The sequence below is a fragment of the Saccopteryx bilineata genome, chromosome 8, assembly GCF_036850765.1.
Source record: "Saccopteryx bilineata isolate mSacBil1 chromosome 8, mSacBil1_pri_phased_curated, whole genome shotgun sequence".
NCBI lineage: Eukaryota > Metazoa > Chordata > Mammalia > Chiroptera > Emballonuridae > Saccopteryx > Saccopteryx bilineata.
The window spans coordinates 65,583,470-65,608,538 of record NC_089497.1 but is presented as its reverse complement, the minus strand read 5'-3'; the positions used below and the strand labels follow the sequence as shown (position 1 = coordinate 65,608,538).

Here is a 25,069-nt window from a genome sequence, read left to right as displayed (position 1 = left end):
CAGTTTGTTAGTATTGTTACTAGTCTCCCAGTAAGCCTATGAGGTAGGGGTTTTTATTCTGTCTTCATCTTTTTTTTTTTTCAGAGGCAGAGATAGACAGGGACAGACAGGAACGGAGAGAGATGAGAAGCATCAATCATCAGTTTCTCGTTGTGCGTTGCGACTTCTTAGTTGTTCATTGATTGCTTTCTCACATGTGCCTTGACCATGGGCCTTCAGCAGACCGAGTAACCCCCTGCTGGAGCCAGCGACCTTGGGTCCAAGCTGGTGAGCTGTTTGCTCACAAACCAGATGAGTCTGCGCTCAAGCTGGCGACCTCGGGGTCTCGAACCTGGGTCCTTCTGCATCCCAGTCCGATGCTCTATCCACTGCGCCACCACCTGGTCAGGCTCTGTCTTCATCTTATAGATGAAGAAAGCAGAGCTCAAAATGTGACTTGCATAGTGTCACACAATGGCAGGAACAGTATGTGAACTTGGATTGGTCTGCCTGTGTGACTTGCGTAGTGTCACACAATGGGAGGAACAGTATGTGAACTTGGATTGGTCTGCCTGTGTGACTTGCGTAGTGTCACACAATGGCAGGAACAGTATGTAAACTTGGATTTGTCTGCCTGCAAAGCTTGAGTGTTCTACTCCTACACTGTCACCTCTGTGTCCCATGAATTTATAGTTCAACCATGAGGGATGGTGCATTTCTTGCATAGCAGTGTAGATTGTAACAAAAAAAAAAACGGGAGACATTAGTATCTTTTTCTACAAAATGGGGACGAGAGCCCTTGCTCCAGGTGTTGGCAGGACTCAGTGAAAGTTCAGGTGTCTTCCTTCACTTCAGCAAGGCCACACGTGGGTAGATGTCCACTTCAGCCCTTCTGTCCTGTTGAGCCTGAGCCTTTGACTTGACTTCACTCTCGTGAGACCGTCTCCTGATGTTGACAATGAGAATACGCGGATCACTTGGATGCTGTGTATTTCTGGTCCTGACAGGGCTTACTTGGAGTAAATCAACGACGTGGTTGCCAGTTACAATTTGGCTTCTCCTGTAACTTGACTTTAGGAAGAGACTGTGTCAGTCGTGTTGAAGATAGTGCGTTGGTCTCTGTGCCTTTCGTAGTTTTTGTGTTTTGGTACTCCTCCCCCAACAGCAAAGGCAGGGAAGACAAACAGAACCAGTGGAGAGGCAGTGTCGCGTGGTGGTCAAGGGCACAGACTTGAGACAGATTGCCTAGATTCGGTGCCCAGCTTTGCCCACTGTCTAGCTCTGTGTCTGTTTGTGCCTCCGTTTCCTTCTCTGTAAATGGGAATAATGATAACGGTACCTATTTCATAGGGGCTGTTGGGAAGGTTAAATTAATTAATATTTATAATGTGCTTAGAAAATTGCTGGGCATATAACACATGCCCTTATGAGTGTTTGTTAAACAATAGCATAACATTTTCTCTGCTGGTCCTGCCTTCCACTGCTGCTTAAGATAGTACATGCCGTGATACGATTTTTCTGCAAAGATCTGGCTGGTGAGAGTACAGGTCTGACCATCCCTCAGGCTTGCTCATGGCTTGCCCAAGCACTTTTTAGTTTGCACTTTGTAGGCTAGCTTTGTCCAATTCTGCAAACCTCGAGTATGTTGTCTCAGGGAAAACCTAGTTGTTTTCCTGGGGAAAATTGGAGCAACCACATTGTCTATGGTTTTTAAAGGGTGAAGGGAGAATAGTGATGTTGGTAATTAAAATACTAATGTTAATGTAGCCATGCAGAGTTTTATTTGTTTATGCATGTATGTATGCAGACATGATTAAAGTTTTATATTGTTATAAGTTTGTATGATATATACAATATTTATAACATTGGGAAACTTTTGGGTGATACCTTCCTTCTGTATACTACTTTGGTGTTTTCACTATTTGGAGTTTTACAATGAGTCTAGGAGCTATGTAGAGGCGGGGTTCCATTTCTATTGTGGGGAATACAAGAGTTCAGAGAAGTGAGGGGGCTGTTTGAGATCCAGGTAAGTGATAGGTCTTTTGACTAGTGTTTGATGGCTTGTTTTGTTCTAAGAAAATTAGAGAGATTGACAACATTATTTTGATTCTTGAAGAAATATGAAGTTTAGAATGAATGAAAATTATGCTATTTTTATTAAGCTATACCAGCGATTTTTAACATGTGTGCCATGTTACAATGCTGTGCTATAAGATGTTTTAAAACATGCAATACCTGACTATTTAGTCAGAGGCACTGATCTCTTTTCCCAACACAACAGCCATCTGGTGTGAACAGATCAAAATTATACCTGTTTTTTTTTTTTTTAATGTCAGATTGCCCACAGAATTTTAGTAATTAGTTTATGTGGGCCGTGAGATGAAAGAGGTTGAAAATCGCTGACTACACCAAGGCTCCAGTCACACTAAGACCCGAGACTGGAAATTTAAAGTATAGTTGATACAGGGAAAGAAGCCATGGAGAGTTCACTAATTTTCTCAGTGGAACGACAATCCATCTCTCCATCCTTCCATTCATTATCTGTCCATCCATTTCATTAGACTAAAACAAACAAACAAAAAAAAAACCCAGCTTCCCGCTGAGCCCTGATTCATCAGAGTGAAATCAGAATTTCATGTGGCTGTTGAGGATGTGAAATATAGCCGGTTCGAATTGCAATGTGCTGTGTAAGTGATTTCAAAGGCTCAGTATAAAACATAATGTAAACTATCTTATTAATAAGCTTTATGCTCATTACTTACGAAATGATACTATTTTGGATATATTGGGTTAAATAAAAGATATTATTAAAGTTAATTTCTCCTGTTTCTTGTTTTTTAACAATGTGGCTGCTGGGAAATGGCCCATGGGCTTGAATTAGAGACCCGCTGGGCGGCGCTGCTCCGGAGGTGTGCTGGCCGGAGGTGTGCTGGCCAGTAAGCAGGGAAGCGGTGCACCCACCGCCCCCTCTGACCCCGGCTGGCCCTCTTCTCTCCCTCTCTGCCTGGACACCTGTCTGCTTCCTAACCTCCTTCTGGCTTCTTCACCCATTTCAATCTGGTGGAAGCTGCTCTCACCCAGGTCTCGGGAGTGAAATTTATTTGTTTTGAGCACTGCCCCGACTTAACCTCTGTGATACTGTCCCTGTGGGGCCACTCTTGCTTCCCTGATTCTTCTCGTGTCTCTCTGGCTGGTCCTCAGGGCTCCTTGGTGGCTCTGATCCCTCCTCACTTCCCATAAATGCCAGTATCACAGAGGTTTGTCTTCAGCCCTCTTTGTTGTTTTTGGACTCCTGACTCCTGGGAGTGGGGGAGGGGTCTCCTGAGCTCCAGATCCATGTAGTAAGTGCCTTTTGGACACACCAGTTGGAATTCGTTGTGTACCTTGGACTCAGCCTGCCTTTCAGCATTGTCACTTAGGCGAATAATACCGCCATGTATGTTTTCATCTCTGTACCAAGCCTGGAAACTGGGGCTCATTCTGGATCGCTTCTCTACCCTCATCGTTCTATCTTATCATCCTCAGATCTCGTTGAGTCAACCGCGGTAACTACTCCTACGCACGCGGACTCTTCTACCTTCACTGTGCTGCCTCAGGCCAGACCCTCAGCATCTCCTTCCTAGAGTGTTTCAGGAATTCTTACCAGGCCTTTATTTTCTAGCCTCACCCTTCTTCATTCCATGCTCCCTTCTTCTTCGAGAGTGAATTTACAAAAATGCAAATCCGTTCTTCCCATATCCCTGTTCTTAAAATCCCTGAAGGATTTCCTCATCCAGGATAAAATCCATTCCTTGGCATAAACCAGAAGACTCTCGGTAATTTATTAATTTGGCCTTTGTCTCTTTCCATCCTCATCTCACTCATCTCTGAGACACGTCCTGTCCTCCAGGAACAAATTTGGGATTCTCTGTAGCTTCCGTGACTTAATACTTACTGTTTCCTTGTTGAAGCATTGCTCCTCCGCCCACCTTACCAGGGTACTCCCATGTGCCTTCCAAGACCCTTCTCTGACATCACCTCTGCTTAGGATCCACCCCTGACCCCAATATTTCCACCTCACCCCACCCCCCATTTTTACCTATTTCTTGAAGTTAGTTGGTTGCGTTTCCTTGAGGGCAATGGTCATTCCTTTTATTTCTATATTCTTAGGTCCGAAATAGATGTGCAAGAGATATCTGTTGGACAAATAAAAGTCAATAAGGGGTAGAGATGAGGCATTTTGGAATTTGTGATGGAAATCCTAGCTAGGTAGGAATGGCAGGAGGGAAAGCCCCAGAGGAAATGGCATTTGAGCTGTTCCTTCAGTGGCGCTGGGTGGGAGGGTGCGGAGGAGAGCCTGGTGGCCATTGTCAGTGTGCTGTGTTCCACGGGACACAGAACAGAATAGGTCCTTTCCCCGGTCGGTAGTACCGTCGTCCTCAGAGTCAAATAAAGAGGGAACTCTCAATAGTCCGTCTGGGCTACTGTCTGCCTTTGGTGCTGAGCTGGGTCATCTAACTCGGCAGAGCCTGCTTCCCCCGTACACAGCTGGCATAGCAGCAGGCACCGCATCCTCCCTCACTCACCAGCGGTCCTGGCGGAGGGGAGTGCAGGGAGGTTGCTTGCATTTTCATCTCAACTTCTCCTTTGGAGCTGCCTTTCTGGATAGCAGAGAGGTGACCTTAGCAGCCAGAGACAGGAAGCAGCAAAATGAGTCATCTCAGGCCCTAATGAGGTTCATGAGGGACCCTTCCCGGGACTGAGGGTCAAGTGAGGCTGTGCTGTGCCCAGAGTGAGTTTTGCCTCGGGGCTCCAGGCGGCACTGGAGCAGAGCTGAGCTAATTTTACCCACAGGAGCTGACTGTGCTGAAGGGCAGGGCTTATGACATTGTCCTTATCATCCTGTGATGCCCAGAGAGCTCCCAAGGTACAGCCCCGTTCTGTCTGGGCTGTTTTCCTCCTCCAGTTTAATACATTTTTCCATGAGGTGTGCGTATCAGCAAGCACGACGCTGAAGAGCAGAAAGCATCGGACTTTGTGGAAGGAGGGCCACGGAGCTGGGTTTGGATCCTGCCTCCACCCCTTGCTTCCTAGCCGTCTAACCTTGGGCAAGTTATATAACATCTCCAAGTCTCAGTTTCCTTATTTGTAAAATAGGACGTATACCTGGGTCCTAAGATTGCTGCCTGGTTTGCACATGAGGTGACACTTACCACGCCATCGCTCTGTGCCAGTCACTGCTGTCACTCACTGCTTTATTCACAGTGATTCACCTAATCATTTAAACAAACCTACGAAGAAGGTACTATTGCTAACCCTGTTTTACAAACAAGGAAACAAGGACGGGCGCAGACATTCCTGGAGATGGGCTCTGTGGGCTGCACGGAGCAGATGGGCTGGGTGTGCAGCCAGCATGCCTGTGAGGTACTGTGGATTCAGGGGCAAATCTGGACAAGAAAGAGGTCAAACCAAGAATTCTCAGGGAAGAGTTAGTAGTTGTGCTGTAACCATGCTTTCTGTTATATGAATTACAGTTTACGCTGACGATAAGCTGTTGTGTGTAGTTCTGATTAGCTTATAACACCTGTCACTTAGGTCCCTGAGATCTGTTTGGCTCATTATAGTAAAGTGAGTGAGATATTTCCTGTCACAGAGGCAAGGGAGGGTCCTAGGTATAGACAGACATAGGTCTTATTGAGCAGATCATGCAATAGGAAAATGGATGATTAGTTCATTGATCTATTGGTTTTTATTTCCCCTTTTGTATCTATCAGGTTTAAGTGCAGGAAAAACATTTCACACAATTTCAGTGAAAAGGGGTTAATTCAGGGGAAGAGATGCTAATAAATTGGTGCAAAGGATGGAGCAGTGGAAGCCAGGAGGCTACATCTGGAGCTATTGAGTTGAAGAATTGATTCTATGGCCATGATCCACAGGTAAAAAAGACGATGGCATTAGGAAGCCACTGCTGAGACCTCCGAAACTTTTCTCTACATCCTCAGAGTTGGTGGCGGGATATTGGATTTCCCAATGGAGCAGCATTTTGACTCAGGATTCCAAATTGTTGCTTGCCAATAGAAATAGCAATGGGATGATTTAGCTCCATGTTGACCTTCTAAATCTCACACAAGTACATCGTATTGCTTGAACCTAATTTACTAGCTTCAGGGGAGTATGGGAAATTTAGTTCTTAGCAGTCTGTTTCTGCAATGCAGGAAGGTGTGTTGGGGGGTAGGGAAGGAGCTTTGATTGAGTCAATCAAGAGAATATGTCTGCCACCAACATATTCATTTATAAATGTCCAGAGGTTATTATTTCAAAGTACTTAATATGTATAATTAATTATAACATTGTAATATAATTTGGTATAATATTCCTCTTAATATTTTTTTATTTACATAAAATGTATAACGTTAGTATACTCAATATTCTGAAAAAGCAGGCCATTTGTCCAAATTCAGTTTCTGAATTTCTTTTTGTTTTGTTTGTTTGTTTTGACAACAGTGGTTCAATTGTCATTTTTTTAGTTCAGTTTAATTTCCTCCGGGTAGTCATGCCCTTGACAGTTGACCTGTTTAAATAATTTGTTCACAAACATTTATTAAATACTATGAACCTGACAGTGGGCTGGATTTGACATTTTGGGCAAAGGTCAGTCATGGGTCCTTCCTCTGGGACCTCTCACTGGAGAGGGAATAAGTCAAGTTCATAGTGAGAATAGTACAGAGGTCATGAAACAAACTCGGAGAAACAAGGGGTCTTCCATGTTGAGTGACGGTGGTCAGTTGATTCTCTGTTGGAGGCAGTAATATCTCTTTAAGGAGTATTTGCAAATGTGATGGGATGTTTTTGTTGTTTCAGCGCTGGAGGCCAGGCCACCATTGCCACGTATGTTCAGGGCTGGAGATGCTAGATGTCCCATAATACATGAGACACTGCAGAAATAGCTGCCTTAAAGGATGTATAAGCTATCTATATTGAGTTGTGGGGTTTGGAGGGGAAATAAGTCAGGTAAGAGAATAATGGGGTTAAGAGTTTGTCTGAATAAGCAATGTATGCAGAGTGACAGTGGGAGGGAGTGTATAGTGGGAATAGAAGATTGAGTCTGTGTTATTCAAAAACTTGAGATGTGGGATAAAGTACTTGGACTCACTGTTGTCACTGGGAAGCCACTTAAGTTATTATTGGACGGTCCTTGACAGCAGAAACCTAGCCTATCTTCTCCTCATGCACCAGTGGACATCGGGATGCTTTCCGAATGAATGAATGCCCTAGACAAGTTGTTTACAGGAATTGAACTAGTGGGTACTTGAGTTTTGCCAGATCTGAGATCCTATGGTCCTGGATAACCTACCAGTCAACATTTAGACTTCAGGAGAATGCCAGGAGAGGGCATGGCAGCCTGCTGTGCAGGTGAGGTCTCCACACCCAAACAGGAGTGCTGTGGTCTGACAGCAGCTCTAGGTGTCTACGCTATAAAGAGAGAAGCGAAGAAGAGAGTTTCTTTTATTGCCCTCCCTTGTGGGACCCACAGGCCAGTAGGCATGTCCGGTGCATACTATGCCATCCGCATTATTGCCCTTGCATCTTGAGCTTATTAAAAATTGCTAATCAAACCAGCATTTTGCTGACAAGGTTCATGCGCTGTGACCATGTCTGCAGTTGTTTTAGGGAGCGGCTTGCTGGTCTGCATGGCAATGCTATCACACAGCAACCTCGGTGCCATCCTGGAGAGTTGTGGTGGCTTTTTGACATTTGAGTCAGTCCCTCTTCCTTCTTATGGAATGGGCTTTGAAGGTTGGGAAGGAAAGCTCAGAGTGGAGCTGGCCAAACACACATGTTAGATCCTCTCTAAGGTTTCATGTCTGAAGTCTTCCAGGAGGAAAGAGAAAGAAGTGTGTTGGTATGCAGGATGACCCAGAGCCCTCACTGCGTGTCTCAGAGGAGGACAGTGGTTTGCCCCGGGGCATGCAGTGAGCGGGCCCTCCTTGGGCTCTTTCTGTGGCAGGGTTGTCATGGCCCTCTGCTGCCCAGGGAGAGTGTAGTGAGCACAGGCTTTATAGCCAAAGGCCTGCACTTGGCTACTGGCTCAGCTTCTCACTATATCATGCACCCCCAGGCTCTTTATCTGTAGAATGGGAGTCATGGTCATATGTGATATTAAGCATTCAAAAAAGTAGGGCATTGAGCACTTCATATGAAGAACTATAGAAGTAATTCTTTTTATCCTGATGTTCATTTTATGGACCAGTAATTGTTGGGACCATCTTTAATAAAAGGATGGGCACTGAAGACACTGCTGCCCGCACACCAGTCACAGAGCCTTCCCAGGGGCCTGATTCCTGCTGCACAGGAAGGAGGTTTTGCGGTCAGATGGGGAGGCACTGGGTGGGGGGAGCATGGTCTAATCTTGGAGTTGTGAGGAATTGGGCTATACTCTTACCTGGAGCCAGGGACTCATGTAGCAATAGAGTGGGAAATGCGGCTGGAAAGGTGGGTTGGGGCCCCTCCTAGAGCCCCTGAGTGCTGGCCTGAGGGCAGTTGGATACTATTTTTTGTGCATTTCAGGGCATTGGTGAAGAGGCCATGGGTAAAACTGGGCAGAGATGGGGCTAGCCTGTCAGTGCCTGCAGGATGTGCAGGGAACCGGGGCAAAGGTCAGGTCAGAGCTGGGAATGTTGCAGCTGGAGCAGGGTGGTTCCAGGCATGATGGTGGTCCCCAAGTTCTGGACACTTTCAAAGTTATTTTTTTGCAATGGTTGACCAATTTTACTTGAGGTTAGAATAAAAATGATAATATTTTATATATGTATGTAGCTATGAAGTTTTCAAGAGTTTTCACACCCATCAGCTTCTTGGTCCTGCCCAGCGTCATGGGAAGGTGAACGATGGGGTTCTTCCCCTATTTCCTGGATAAGGAGATCGAGACTTGGAGAGCAGATGGGATTTCTCAGGCCACTCTGCTGGGCTTGTCGATGTGGAGGCTGGGAGGTGGGATGCCGCATCTCAGATTCCCTCCTGTGCCAATCATCTGGACCAGCTGTTTTCTCAATCTCACTCCACCCCTGACTGTGTTGGTTGACATCCTTGGAAGCCTAAGATGGCCATGAATTTCAGAGACAAGCTGTAAGATTTTTGAAAGATGAGCTATAGGGAATTTGTGATCCAAAAATGTGTTTCTGCCTGTGGCACTTTGTAGCTGCCAGGGTTTGTTCAGATTGAAAATGTCCATGAGAGCAGGCAGGAAGAAAAGGGGCCCCTGTCACCCGTTGAGCATCTTATTTGCTCTGAACACAGTGCTGCATACTATGCCATCTCTGGGCTTGGAGAGATTCATAGAAGAGGCGATTGTAACACTGTATTTACTGTAGCATTCTGCCAAGCAGCTTGTATGTGTACATATTAAATTTGTTAATTCCCATAAAAACCTAATTTGGGCCTGACCAGGCGGTGGCACAGTGGATAGAGTGTTGGACTGGGATGCAGAGTACCCAGGTTCGAGACCCCGAGGTCGCCAGCTTGAGTGAGGGCTCATCTGGTTTGAGCAAAGCTCACCAGCTAGGACCCAAGGTCGCTGGCTTAAGCAAGGGGTTACTCGCTCTGCTGTAGCCCCATGGTCAAGGCACATATGAGAAAGAAATCAATGAACAATTAAGTGCCACATGAAAAACTGATGATTGATGCTTCTCATCTCTCTGCATTCCTGTCTGTCCCCATCTATCCTTCTCTCTGACTCTTGCTTTGCTCTGTAAAAAAAACAAAAACAAAAACAAACAAACCCCCAAAAAACCCAAAACCTAATTTGGTTGATAACAATATTGTTTCCTATTTTATAGATGAGAGAAACTGAGGCTTAGCAAGATCTAAATAACTTGCTTATGAGAACGCAGGTCCTAAATAAAGAAAAACCCAAATATTTTAGTTTGAGAATTCTTCCTTCCCCATTACACTATATGTTTACCTGTCTCACTGGTAGAAATGCAGGCCTGCTTATTGAGGAGGTATGTTTCCAGCCTTGGAGGTTAGAGGAATCAGAGCTAGAAGGTCCTATGAAGGACTCAGAAGGCTGGTAGTTTTCAAGCTGTGCTCCCCTGAGCCCGGGCGACTCCAAGCTGGCCTTGGGGTTGGGGCGGCTGGTGGGTGTGGGAGGTGACAGTGGTGAGAATGGGAGGGAAGGGGAGTTCTGAAGCCCAGCCTGAGCATTTGCAGAGCATTTCATTGTGAGGAAGAGCTCTGTTAGGGAAAGAAAAGTTCAAAACCCACTGTGCTAGCCTCGTTCCTCTTTTCACTAAGTCTAAGAGAAAAAATGGCTCAGCAGAAGTCACAGTTGTGAAGGGTCTCAGAACTTTTTCCTCTTTTCTAGAAGATGTGCTTTCTGTGCACCTCACTCTGCAGCCTCTGGAGCACCTGCCTACAGGTTCAAAGGTCAGGCAGCCTCTGAGAAGCTTCCGTCAGCAGCTTCAGGCTGCCCCGTGGACACAATACTTGCCCAGTGTCTTTCAACTTCTTGTGTCCCTTTGGACCTTGGGAACCTCACTGAGATTAATTCCCTGGCCCAGCCTTCAAACACATTGTCTCACTGAATACCAGTGACTATCGAGTGTTAGCTGTGTACACAGGGCAGAAAGCACAGGCAAGGTTTCTGACGTCAAGGGACTGGTGAGGAGGCAGAACAAAGAAGGACGTTTTGTCAAGGATTTGTAGGGATTGTTATGTTTGTTATATATGATTACATTTGTGATAGTTACATGAGGATGGTTTCACACAAAGAGATGGAACAAGTAGAGGCTGGGCAGTGGGAAAGGCTAGAATTGGAAAGAATTGCAATGGGTGATTTGCTGTGAGAGTTAGTTAACCCTGACCTTTCCACTCCCTGTCTCTGGGTCTGGCACAGTTCACTTTTTCCTTGTGTCTTCCTTTCCTTATCTGTAATGTAGGAAGGAAACTGGCCAGCTCATTGGGTGGTTGATGGGATTAAATGGCGTAATGTATGTAGCCTGCTTAGTACAATGTCCAGCACAGAGTGAAATAAAACACTCATTATATTATAGTTATTATTATTATTTGGCAGTGAGGAGCCAAAGAAACTATTTTTCAAACTGACCAATGATGTGATTAGAGCTTCGCTTCTCAGTGAAACACTCTACTTCTAGAAATAGACTCAGATCATCTTGGCTCGCACCAGTTCCGTAATTCAGCCTCGGTTTACCTTCCCCACCCTGCTGTCTGCCTCTCTACTCGTGTTCACACATATGTGTCACAACTTAATTAAGTGATTTTCTCCACTGTAAGCACCAGGAAACAGATGATAAAATGCAAAACAGAAAACAATCTTCATTGAGCTGTGTGTTCGTCTGCCTTAGGAGTGGATTTCTGGGGGAAATCTGAGCCCTCCATAATGACACCGATGACTTGGATCTTTGCAGAGATTGAAGAGGATCCTGATGCCTCGCGTGCTGGTAGAGGGCTGAGGAAGCCAGGCCAGTCCCTGCCCTCTCAGAGCTTCTGGGGGCCCTCTGGCTCCCAGTGACCTGCAGCACGAGCTCTGGTATGTCAGTGGACCTGCTGTTGCCTTAAGATTTTGTCCCAGATCTTAAGCAGTGACTGGGAGGTTTTTAACGGGTTGGAATCTCTCTTTTTGGTACCCGCCACTTGGAATATACTGTGCCCTTGAGAGTGCATGCTTGGGAGCTTCCTTGGTGTTCTCTGGTAAATAGCTCCTTGCTGTATGCTTATTTCCCCGCGGGCACATTGCAGAGAGACTGGAGCCTGCGTTTCTAACAATGTCTCCAAGAATACCTTTCAGGTTATGTTTTGGGAAGTGAGAATCTTGGGGGTCTTCCAAATGTCCATCTCTGTTACCTCCTTTTGGCCTGGCATTTGCTTGTAGCTGAAAAGGGAGAGTTTGTCTTCAGCATTCCTATAGACATATGTGACTGGGCAGTTGAGAATCTGACAGTCACCGCTGACCTTCAGTTGCACGAGTGAGGAGTATATAGACATAACCCTGCAGATCAGATTACTACCCTTTAATTCCCAGAGCCTTCATGTGTCTTTGTCTTGCGAATGACCTCGCGGCTTCTTGAATTTGTAATGGAATGCACAGTCATTTACAGGTAATCACACAGTGATCCCTAACACATTTGTGGGGCCTTCCCCGTTTTCCTGAGGGCTTTCACTCGCATTGTCTTATTTGATCCTCCTAACTGCTCTGAGAGGTAGAGAGGTCTATTTTAATCTTTAATTTTCAAGTGTAGAAAGCTAGGTTTGGAAAAGTTAAACAGTTGTTTAGAGGTCACACAGCTAGCAGAAGTGCACCTGGAAGCTCGAGCTGTCTCACTCCTAACCCATTGTTCTTTTTACTACTGACTCTTGCTGTGACCTTGAGAGTATGCTGAACCTCTCTTGAGCCGCAGCCTTCCTGTGACTAAATTAGGTATAGACTCCCTCCAATGGTACTTGCCAGAGGGCTTCAGTGAGACTACTTGGGAAAGCATTTACTCACCGGTAAAGCATGCTTCTCATGCAGGGCATCACTGCTTCTTGTGTCCTAGGTGCACATAGTGCCACCAGAACTGTGGCCGAAGGGGTATGTTCTCCCCGCAGGTCGGTCCTGCTGTCCGGCCTGCAGGCCGCTGAGAGCCTTGTGCTGGCAGGCACTCTTTTCTACAGCGCTCTCTCTTCGTGTTCTCTGGAACAGCCTTGGATTTTGGAGACAGCTTGTGGCTGGCAGGGCCGGAGAGCCGCATGGGGAGCTGGGACTGGGATGTGCATCCCTGAGCTTTGGGCACGAAGGACGTGGGATCTGGTGTGGCGACCAGGTAGAGGTGGGTGAAGAACGGGTCTGGAGGCCTGACTGCTCCCGTTTCTCAGTGACTGGGACTTGAGAGGGTACACCCTGTGAATCCAGAAGGCCAGCAGTGTACACGGGGAACAGGTCGCATAGAAGTAGCACTTGTTGAAAAACCCAAAAAGGATGGATTTCAAGTTGGCAACAAATGCGTTCCAAGCTAGCAGTGTGATGTAGTCAGGAAAGAGCCCGAGTAACTGAGAGATGAGCTCTCGGATAGCTTTGTAGGGAGCCACATTTTGTTTCCATGTAAGGAAGAATTTTCTGTCGGGAAGAAGGAATTTGCAGCTTCAGGAGATGGTATTCACCCCACGGGGCCTCAGAGATACTGTAGAGGGATTTATTAATGGGGAGGGGACTTCAGCTCAGTGGCCTTTATGGTTGTCAGTGGTCAAGAGGAAGACAGGTACACATACATCGAGGAATGAGGAGCCCCTTTCTGGATGTGGAAACTGATCCCCAAATGCTTCTTGTTAAATGGAGGGTGGTTACAGACTCCACCAGTCTGGTTTTTATAGCTATCCCTGTAGCTCCCTCCTTCATCCTTAGTTTTCAGAATTCCCAGGCCATCCATGGGAAGCAGTTTACATGCAATAGCTCTTTCATCTGCTCAGATGTCTCTGTTGCTATATTGGAAGGGACTTTGTGCTCCTGACAGGATGACAGTCTTTCTACAGAACCACTAGGTCTGATGCCCGGTCTAGTCTTTTGAGTCACAAATGAAGGTGATCTCATTGCCTTCCCCGGCCTGCCTCTGGGACCTCCTGGGAGTGCTGCTGTGGTGAGAATGCTGTACGGGGTTCTGGTTCTGACTTGTGGTGGAAGGCTCTCTGATCCCATTTCCTTATCTCATTTAATAGTCACTTCTATCTGCGTTCATTTATTAAACATGCAATAGATAAAAAGTGTTTGCAGTTTTTCAAGTACTTGTGATATGCTTGCAAAACCAAGCAATCAAAGTAAATGGGTCATGCCTCTTTGTCTAGACCAAGTGGAGGCTGCTTTTAGAAAACATAGTTGGACAGTTTCGGGATAGCCACCCAATTTGTAGATGAGAAAAATGTAAGCTACAAGAGGAGAATGGATTTGTCCCAGGTTTTAATTAAGGAGTGATTGATCTGGGCTTAGGACTTAGGCCCCTTTGCTCCCTGACCAGTGTGTTTATTGCTAGAAGATTCTCTGGGGATGAGAACAAGCAGACTCAGGTGCAGGCCCAAAAGCCAGGGAGTGGGAGATAATTCTGACAAATGGCTCCTCTGACCAACAAAAGCCTTTACAGCCGATAGTAGACAAGATCACGCCAAGAAACAGAAACAGTGGGAAACCGGGATATGGATTCCCTTCCCTGAGCAGATGCCTCTATACTCATGCCACCATTGCCCTCAGCATCTCATCTCTCTCCTCCTCTAAATGAGTCTGGAGTTATTTTAGACCACATTCATTCTTGACTGACTTCACTGGGCCAATTTAGTCATTGAACACTACTTAGGAAGTTCAGATGGTAATTCATCTTATAAATTAAATTGGGCATTCCACCCTCTTATTCTGTCCCCTGCCCCCTTCCCAGGGGTCTCCTGAAAGTCTGATTTCATTCTGGGTCTTCCTGCCTGGGGTCTGTCCATGAAGAACTCATGCAGAACTAAGTTCCCAGGAGGACCCTCCACCCAAGGGAGTCAAGGATTGGGGTCCAAGAGTGGGCGTTATTTTAAGATTCACCTGTCATTAAAAGAACTGCAGACTGGATTCTTTGTGACCTCTTCAGGTGAACCCCCCCCAATATCTCCCCTTACCCTGGATTAATAGATTGACTTCATAAATGTAGTTGCAGTCTAGATGACCCCATTCCTAAGGTGAATTTAGAAACTTTCCAGCCAGACCCTTCCTTGTGTGGGTGGGGGAAAACTCCACTTCTTTTGGGGTTAATAATTGATTCCGAGTAAGGAATTCTTTCTTAAATGGGGCATGCTCTTCAAGTGCCAGAGGAGAGAAGGGTGATTTTTCTGACATCCTCCAGCCTGCTTCTCCATATTTGGAAATGTTTACCCACCACACTGATCTATTGGAAGAGAAGGAGGTGACTCAGGGTTTAGGAGAAGCAGAATTTGAATTCTTGTTTCCAGAAACAAAGTCGTGCCCCTCCCCCCTCCCCCCTCCACCCCCATCCCTCCCCTCCTTTCCTTTGCCCCTCGCTCTGGAAGCTGAGGAGAGAATGCCTCAGAGCTGTTCCCCTCTGGCCTCAGGATCACCTCTGTGCAGCGGGACTCGGGGTGTGGGAGAAGGAGTGAGAGCCAGCGGGGGCCAGCTGCCTGGGCCTGCCATCGTGTGAGTACATCATTATTGCCAGAGCGAATGGCATTGCAGCTCCCAGACCCTGGGCTTACGGCCCTGACAGCTGGCTCGCTTGCCTGCTGATGGGACTTGTTGCTGGGAACACTGGTGCTTTAATTTGGGGTGTAGATAGCTGCTTTCCCAGGGGAATACTCCTCACAGTGGGATTTAGAGACAGGCTCTGCCTGAGGAAAAAATTCTATTTGTGTATAGAAAAACGAGTGAGAGATTTTTTTCCCACCTGAGGCCTAGCTTGAATTGGGTAGAAAGAGAGTTCGGGAGTGTTGTCTGCTGATTGCTAGGGTTAAAGCAACAAGCCAGGAGGGGTGTTTGGGGATGCTTGGGCAGGGATAGTTTCAGCTTGAAAAACAGAGCTATGGTTGGATTTAAGAGTATGCATAATGTTGCTATATAGCAGCCAAGTCTGGAAGACAACCTGATATGCAGGACATTGGTGTCTTTGATGGACTATCAGAGGTGGATGGACAGTTAGAGATTATTTAGTTGATCTGTCTCATTTTATAGCAGGATAGTGGCCAGTGGAGGCCCCGAGCCAGCTAACTTGCCTTGCAGGTACATGGCTAATTAGGTGGGAATAGAACCCAGATTCACTCTGTTCATTCCTCTTTCCATTACACTGAAGCTGTTCCTTTAGGCAATAGCAGAGAGCATGCCCATTTTGTAGATAAGGAAATTGGAACTCTGAGATGCCAGGGTTGCCCACATTGACTGATCTAATTGGTGAGAAATTGAGAACTGGAACCATATTCTCCCAGTTCAGACCTCTTTCAATCATGTTACAAGAGTTTAGATGCCTGAATTTTTAAAAGTGTTTGCTTTTTCCTCCTTCTTGTTTCTACTTATCTTTTTCTGTATTTGGTCAAGTGAATGTTGTTTGTGAGTTGCTACCTACTGATCTGCTTTACTACTTATCTCTTTTTCTTCTCTGAAAGGGGATGATTAGCTTGTCCAAAAGGCAGACCCAAATTATGGAGCCCTTTATTTCAGTTTTATCCATGGCAGTGGAAATTGTGAACGGGCTTTGAAAGAATTTGAGCAGGGCTTTTCATCTAAGCTTTTACCACTATTCTTGAAGTTGCAAGAATTCTGAAGTATTATTTCCTCTCATTCAAAGGTGAGCTCTGATTCTGAATATATTTTACACACACACACACTTCTTTAGCCTTCTTTGATGCAGTGGCAGAATTTGAGAGAGACCAAGAGGTCACCACTCCCTTATAGTCCACCAAGTGCTTATAGCCCACCATAAGTTACTCTGTGGTCAGTTCAGTTTCTTATCAACTTGGGGGGTCTCTTGCTCCAACACAGGGAAGATATTTTTAAGGGAAGTGCTTTGATGCCAGTGGCATTGGTGGCACTTTAACAGAGCAGGGAAAGTGCTCTGAGACCTGTTTGCTCTGGTCAGTGCCAGAGAGAGGGGAAGCAGCCTTCTGAGCTGTTCTGAGGCCCTGGGATGCAGGACTTGACCAGTTTTCCCGGGTTTCTGTATGCCACGTGTCTTTCTCCTCTATGACTTGTGGCTGGGTGGGCATTGGAGGCCCCGCCCATATGTGGGAGGAGGCTGCGTTGAAGCTGAAGCCTTGGGATGTTTTCCTGCTGTGGTGCTGATGGACAGGGCCACTAAGAGGTTAGGTTTGGTAGTACTGTTGGGAACGCTATTCCGCGTTGATATGGAGACTGAGGTAAATTGACTGCTTCCCAGTGTCAGGCATGTTGCTAAGCACTTGACCTAAAGAGTCACTACTACAGCTACCTGTGAGTGTATATACTGTTTTGAAATATTTTATTTTTAATATTGGTGAAATACATATGATATTTACCATCTTAACCTTTTTAAGTGTACAGCTCAGTAGTATTACGGTAAGTGCTGTCACATATTGTGCAACCAGTCTTCTTTTACTCTTGCAAAACTGAAACTCTGGCCCTCACTGGGTAGGTTAGTTAGTTAGACTGTTGTCCTGGTACATCAAGGTTGAGAGTTTGATCCCCAATGAGGGCACATAAAGAATTAACCAATGAGTATATAAATAAGTAGAACAACAAATCAATGTTTCTCTTTTTCTCTTCCTTTCTCTATTTCTCTAAAATTAAAAAAAAAGTAAAAATAAAAAGTGAAACAGTAACTTTGTACCCATTTACGCATTAACTTATCATTCTCTATTCTCGCCAGCCCCTGACAACTACTGTTCTATTTCTCTCTGTGAATGTGACCATTCCAGGTATGTCACATAAGTGGACTCCTGCAGTGTTGGTCCTTCAGTGACTGGCTCGTTTCACTTAGAATACTGTCCCCGAGGTTCATTATCTTGTAGCATGTGTCAGAATTTCCTTCCTTTTTCAGTATGGATAATATTCTCTTGTATGTATGTACCCCATTTTTTTATCCTTTTAAGTACTATTTACTTATTTTTTAGGTAGAGAGACAGACAGACAGGCAGGGACAGACAGACAGAAAGGGAGAGAGATGAGAAGCATCAATTCTTCGTTGTGGCACCATAGTTGTTCAGTGATTGCTTTCTCATATGTGCCTTGACTGAGGGGGCTACAGCAGACCAAGTGACCCCTTGCTTAAGCCAGTGACCTTGGGGTTATGTCTGTGATCCCACACTCAAGCTGGTGACCCCATGCTCAAGCTGATGAGCCTGTGCTCAAGCTGGCAACCTCAGGGTTTTGAACCTGGGTCCTCAGTGTCCCAGGCCAACCATCTATTCTCTGTGCCACTGCCTGGTCAGGCTAAGTACTGGGTTTTTCTTCTTTTTTTTAACCTCCATTTTATAAAGGAAGAACTCGAGGTCTCAAGATGTGAAGTAAATTGACCAAAGTCATGCTGTCAGTAGTGGAGCTGGGATTTGAACCCAGTTTGACTTCAGATTGTATGAGATTGGGAGTAAGCAGATTTTAGCTGACAAGAGTATGAAAAACCAGGGCAAGTCTCAGCTGGCTAGTGCCACCTCTTCCTATGCTGCTGTGACATCTCAGTAACCAAGTTTTCCAAAGGAATGTCCATAGGTATTTTCCTCTGTTTTGTATTGGTTTCTGGGAGTCTCAGCTCCAAATTCGAAGTTCGCTGGTAACAAATAGTATGAGACTTGTGGCTTCAATTTTTTGTAACCCTTGTCCCTTTGCTTCACCTTATTTTTCCATCTTCCTCCCCAATTTTTTTTTTTTTTTACTTAAAAAACAAAGACATGAACCACATTCATCTCTTGTCAGGTACTTTATATCCTTTCTGGAACGAGGCAGAATGTATAAGCCTGCGGCAGGATAGCCGGTATTTTTGTAATTATGTCTGTGGAACAGCTGGTCTGTGGACAGAGTCTGAAGATGGGAGTTTCTGACCTGGCTCTGCTGCTCCCTCAGTGTCTGACTTCGGCAATGACGCGTGCTCCTTGCTGACTTCGGTTTTGTTGGTGATGACAGTGAACATTTCTTCTCTGCTGAGCCCGATGCTCGGCGTGCTACATGATGTATCACTTTCAGTTCTCCCAGCACTCCCACAAGGCAGGTACTGTTACCCCCATTTTACCTGAGAAAATTAAGGCCCAGAGAAGTGGGGAACACTTGCCCTAACTCTTGCAGCTCCTGAGCACAAGCATTAGCGATCTGTGTCTGACTCTGGAGCCCAGGCTGTTAGCCACAGGTCGGGGCTACTTGCCCTTTGGAAGTCTGTAGGGTTTCTTTCGTCCGTGGCTTGCATTTGTCTAATTTTATTAAATCTTTATTGGATTCCGACTTCTGTGCCTTGTGCTGTTTTGGGCGCTGATCCAGCACTGGGTTTAGAGTGGAGAAAAAGTAACAGGAAACAATGATCCCTTGGAGCTTGTGTTCTAGGAAGGGTGTGTGGATGAGGGAGATAATAAATAAACATGTAAACAGGAGAGAATGGTAACTAACACTTAGAAGGATGCACACAGGGCGCCCTGGCTAAGTGAATGGAGGTAGGGCTGAGGGAGGTGATTGTTTAAGCTGAGGTCCGAATGACAAGAAACCAGTCATGTAACACAGTGGTCCCCAACCCCCAGGTGCGGACCGGTACCTGTCTGTGGGACATTTGGTACCGGTCCACAGAGAAAGAATAAATAACTTACTTTATTTCCGTTTTATTTATAGTTAAGTCTGAACAATGTTTTATTTTTAAAAAATGACCAGATTCCTTCTGTTACATCCGTCTAAGACTCACTCTTGACGCTTGTCTCGGTCACGTGATACATTTATCCATCCCACCCTAAAGGCCGGTCTGTGAAAGTATTTTCTGACATTAAACTGATCTGTGGCCCAAAAAAGGTTGGGGACCACTGATGTAAGAGTCAGGGGATGAGCATGGCAGGCAGAGGGCAAGGGCCTCAATACAAGGGCCATGAAGTGAGGATGGGTTTGTGTTTGAGAAACAGAAGGATCCTAGTGTGCTGGGAGGAAGGGGACTAAAGAGGGAAGACTGAGACAGAAGCCGAGAGGGGCTGGTCCGTGTCAGTCAGCTAGAGTGCAGGTTTGAACCCGAGTCTAAGTTTGATGGGAAGTGTCTGAGTTATGTTTTACCAGAATCACTCTGGCTGCTTTGGGGGAAATGGATTGCAAGGAGGGGGCAAGAGGAGATACAAGGAGGTTAGGCAGAGATACTACAATAATCCAGGGGGGAGGTGGCAGTTGTTTGGATTAGGGTGGTAGAAGTGAGCCAGAGAGAAGTGGCTTCACGACATGTTTTGGAGGGATTGTCTATAGGACGTCCAGGGCAGTGTCCAGGCCGCACTCTGAGACCCTGACGGAGGTGAGAACATGTGCAGTAGGGAGTGCATGGACTTGCAGCTGATCCAGACTAGAGCCTGTGTGCTTCCTGCTTCAGTTTCTAACCTTGAGCTTCCAGCCAATGAATGGAGGGCAGCGGCTTCCGGCCTCTGGCTTCCTGGCTGAGAGCTGCTGGAATACCCCCAAATAAGCCCGTAGAACAGGCTGCTTCCTTTGCTCTCCCTGGGTGTTTGTGTAAAGCATTCTTTCCCACCAAGAATACGGAACATTCAGAGTGCTGTTGACTTTATGGGCCATATTTAACTTGGTGTTTTTCCTTGATGTGTCGTCTGTTCTTGTGGAGATTGCTGCCTCCAGTAAGCTCTCTAGTGAGGTGCCTTCAGCCAGCCACCCTGTACGATGGGTCCGGAAGGCTCCGTGGGAGTCCTGAAGAGCAGGGTCTTCAAAGCCCCACCTTGGCTTGAGGACCCTGGTCCAAGAGCGCCTCCCAGCCCTCTTCTTTTGTTTCCATGTGAACTTATGCTTGTGGGCCCTCGCCTGTTCCCTGTAATTCTTTTTAACGTGCTGGACTTTCTAGTAAATGCTCCACCTTTCAGGGGATAAGCTGGTCTCAGAGAAGTGTTGCAAAGTAGTCAACGTAAGGTAGTGAGAATCTAAGATTCCTGATAGAGATTGTGCTGTGGCCACCAGGCCAGAGCGACCTCACATGCGACCACATACCCCTGGGTGTGTCACGGGGAGCTCGTACTGCACTCGGCCTACACCCGGAGAGGCTCAGGAAGTATACATTAAATCTCCAGAATTTCCCTTCGGAGGCTTCTTCACAGCCTCCTCTTCAGATAGATAGTTTGCAGTCTATGGATACCAGGGTTTTTTTTTCTTTTTAAGATTTTTTTAATATCATCTGTTAAGAACAGTATTGTGTTTTGCTCATTCGAATTTCTTTAAAAATTTTCTTTCATTCATTTAGTCAACAAACAATTATTGAGTTCTTACTGTATGCCAGGCATTGTGCTAGGTGCTGGGGATTGATTCAAAGATAATTTGGGGGCGTTTGGAAGGGGAGTGGATAATTACAGCACAGTGAGATAAGTGCTATAATAGAGGGATACATAAAGAGCTAGAAATAGCACTATGAATAACATCTACGAACAAATTGCCTTCTTTTTTTCCTTTAGGATTATTCCCTGTTGTATATTGCTCAAAGTGGGATTACTGGGTCATTTAAAAGATGAAAACAATTTGGCACAAAAAGATGTAATGACTTGCCTGGGGAATACAGCTCAATTTCTAGCAGGAGGAAATTGTTGACAATTCCAGATTTCGATACTTCACCAGGAGGATCAGGCAGTGGTTCTACTGCCCTTGTCAACATGGCAGCCTGCAGAGGAGCCCCTCTTCGAACCAAGTCAGCCTGCATGTAGAAACACGTATACGCCTGACCTGTGGTGGCGCAGTGGATAAAGCATCGACCTGGAAATGCTGAGGTCTCTGGTTCGAAACCCTGGGCTTGCCTGGTCAAGGCACATATGGGAGTTGATGCTTCCGGCTCCTCCCCCCCTTCTCTCTCTCTGTCTTTCTCTCCTCTCTCTCGGTCTCTCTCTCTCCTCTCTAAAAATGAATAAAAAAAAAAAAGAAAAAAAATTAAAAAAAAAGAAAAAAAAGAAAGAAACACATATACTTATATTTGATCTCATAGGTATGTTGTTAATTTTCACAAGAACCTAGCTGTATGAGTGTGATTGTTTCCATTTTACAAATGAGAAAGCTGTGCCTTTGTTGAAAGGAAATGACTTGCTCAGGATTGAACAGTAAATTTGTTGAGAATCCTAGAATCGAGTATATAGGTCTTTTTAATTCTGTGACTCCCATCCTGTTCTCTGTACTCTGCTCACTATGTGGGGCTACTAATGTCCAGCAAGGACCTGGAGTTCATTAATGAGTTATAGGGGCTCTTCTCTAGAAGATTGGGATCTATGAAATATTTATGGAAGTCCTAACCCAAGGAATACTGTCCTTCTCTATTTTGACCTGGAAGGGCCTGAAGGCTTGATGTTCTTGATTTTGGGCCGGGCTCTGCAAGGTTAATACATGTCCTCAGCATTGGGACCCAGAGTCCCAAGGAAAGCTGAAACATTGCCACAGTTCTGCTTTGAAATATTTATTATTTTCCAAGTATATTCAACGGTATGCCCCAGACTATGAGTTTGTTTGTTTATTTATTTATAACATTGCCTAGTATTTCTGTCATTAAATAAAGACTCCTGCCCCGGAACCCAGGGCCCATCATAATTGGACGGCAGCGTGTGCCTCCTGTGAGCTTCCTTGGTGCTCCCACGCATGCATTCCTAAGTCGGCCACCTTCCCTGCCACTCTTCACAGTGCCCTGCATTCTCTCACCTTCATGCTTTAGCTAAGCCTGTTCCTTTAGCCTGAGAGGACGTCTCCCATTTCACCCGTAGACCTGCCGTAGCGCCTATAACCTTCTGCATAGATGACACTTTCTGAATAAAGTAGTCCCTGGTCATCTGCTTCCCACCATCCACAACCCCCCATACCCACAATCTCGCACACTAGAAATGATCTCTCTCTTCTCTCTGTGCTAACTCACTGCACAGTGGGCTGTGAGGCAATAGAGAAACTCTGGTGCCTACTGACATAAGATCTGGATTCCGATTTTGGCTGAGATAGTTCCTAGCAGTGTGATCTGTTAGAGTGGTTAATTTGATTGAGTCCAGGCCTCCTCATCAGTCCAATGGGTATCATCAACGATCACACCAAGTCATAGGGTTGTGATGAGGACTTGGTCTGTTATCTGTGCTTCTTTAAGGCACTTGCCATCTCCTACTCTGTTGATGTCTTATCTCCTTCCAGATAGGGAACTCCTTAAGGGCAGGAAAGGAATCACCTCTTCTTGCCTGTGTCTTTGATATATGGGACCTGCTACAAGGGCTCCCTCCTTTAAGGGAAGGGATTTCATACAACTTAACTGGTGACATCAGTACAGGCTCATTACTAGTCAAAGGTTCCAGTCACACAGTGCCAGGTGTGGCCAGGAGCGCCGAGTTATGGAGCTTTGGGCACACACAGAATGTGCTGGGTAGGACTCTGATTCCTGCTTCTTCAGTGACAGGAAAAAGGCTAGAGCATGTGTGCAGCCAGGTCTTCTGATTTACTGAATTGGGTGGTGCTAGCATTTCCCTGAAGGTCGAGTGGAAATCCTTTGTGGAACATGATTCCTGGGTCTTCCATGGGTGAGACTCCTAGACTAGAGGAAAGGGTCCATGGAGTTGTGGGTTGGGATAACTCCGAGAGGCACCGACTCTTCTGACTTCTCTGTGGATGGGCCCCGCCCAGGAGGCTCTCCTTTGGACACTCCCACCTTTGCTGTGCTTGAAAGCTGACCGTGGAAAGGCGATTCAGTTCTTAAAAGGACAGTGTGACCATTAAACTTTCTCTTGAGTCATTTCTCAAAACTCAGTACCCACGAGTCTCAAGACCCAAGTATCATAGCCTGGCACATAAGGTCCTATATGTTCTGGCCGCAACATTTCTTTCCAGCCTCGTGTCCCAACGCATCCTTCCACGTGCTTGGTCTCTGGCCTCACCAGGTTAGTCACTTTTCCCGAGAACACGCTGCACTCATCCTCCTCAAGGCTTTAGCACATCGTGTTCCCTGGGCTTCCCTCCTCCCCCCCCCCATACACGGAAATCCTCTTGGGCGTTCAGGCTTAGTTTAGAAGTCCTCTGCAGAGCTCTTCCAGACCCTCACAGTGACATTGCATGTACTTGTGCATTTCACACTTTTCATTTTGTTTTGTGTATTTGAGCACATCTCCAGTGAGGTTATGAGCTCTTTGAGAGATTAAGGCGTGTCTAACTAACCTACACATGCTAGGTACACATACTGTGCCTTATTGAGGACAGGAGGTGCTAGCAAGTGTCTGTTTTGTGCACTTCTGAATGCAGGGCACATGGCGTCCTGCTAGCTAACAGGTGCATCTGAGGGATGTTCAGAAGCTTATGCTAGGGTTATTGGTGATTTATTTGATCGTAAGCCCAGCCATTTGAATGCTTACTTTGATTTGGTCTGATATCAGTTCATTGCTATCCTTTCTAAGGTCTGCCACCCGTATACTCAGCAGATGTCTGCTTAGTGCCAGGGCTCTGAGCTTATTTCACTTAAGAACATAACACAAAGGTAGAATTTAGGCAGGATTTATCTGCTTCTAGTGTGGACATTTTTTTAGTTTGAGAATCCAGCCTTCATCTTTTATCTAAAAGTTCCTTGAAATGTGAAAATAACAGAAGAGTTTTTTAGTTATATTTCTTAGCAGAATAGCTGTCCATAGTATACTAGTAAGTAGAAAGTAATAAAACTTGTGTCATGAACCCTGGTTTAGAAGATCAGGGTTCAAAGTCCTGGCTTTACCATTTCCTAGCCTTCGAAGACTAGGGTTCAAGTCCTGGCCTTTCTGTTCCCTAACCCTGGAATCTTGCCTAACCTCCCTGACCCTCAGTTTCCTCAATGAATAATTGAGAAATCTTTCTTATAGGGTTGATGGAAAGGTTAAATGAAGTTTTGGACATTAAATTGGGATTTTTACAGTTGTGTGGTTCGTAAACTGGGTTTGAAGGTCATTTTTAAATAGCATTTCCAAAAAGTTTCCTATTGAGAGAAAATGCTTAGATGGTTAAGTTTTTATGCATGTTTCATTTTACTTTATTAAATGAAAAAATAAATGAATTTCTAGTAAGAGGACATATAGCATCTAACAGACTTAGGGAACATATATGGCTTGTAAGACTCAGTAATAATTGATACAGTTAGAAGCCCAGAACCACATAGAAACCATGGCAGTCAAGAGGGTGTGCCTTAATGAATGCAGACTCCGTGCTGGCTTTGTGCTGTGCATGCTGGATATGGAATCCTAGGACAGGATTACATGCTCCCTGATGGGTGGGTAGTACTAGCCTCGTTTTGCAGGCAGGGAAGCTTGAGCTCAGAGAGGGAAAATAACTTAACACAAGTCTAATACTGAGCCTTGAACTTCATCCTATACTCAAGATGACCTCTGGAAAATCCTTTCTATTTACAGATGTGACAGGACCTGCCTTTATTTCGTTGATCCTTTACCTTCTCACTCCCGGGGAAGGCCCTCATTCCAG

The 25,069-nt window shown here is 45.6% G+C and overlaps 1 protein-coding gene across 12 annotated transcripts in view; it reads left to right on the top strand.

The window, feature by feature from the left end:
- The window catches only part of LPP (LIM domain containing preferred translocation partner in lipoma), a 736,954-nt gene that overhangs the window by 44,694 nt on the left and 667,191 nt on the right, over positions 1-25,069 (top strand). For 4 of the 12 annotated variants that reach the window (XM_066241268.1, XM_066241265.1, XM_066241269.1 and 1 more), the window contains exon 2: positions 11,385-11,506. The exons of 7 other annotated variants lie outside the window; for them this stretch is intronic. The gene's annotated coding sequence lies outside the window, so the exon portion shown is untranslated. Of the gene's footprint in view, positions 1-11,384; positions 11,507-15,021; positions 15,131-25,069 lie in introns of those variants that run through there. One more of the 12 variants, XM_066241272.1, reaches the window with a different exon arrangement.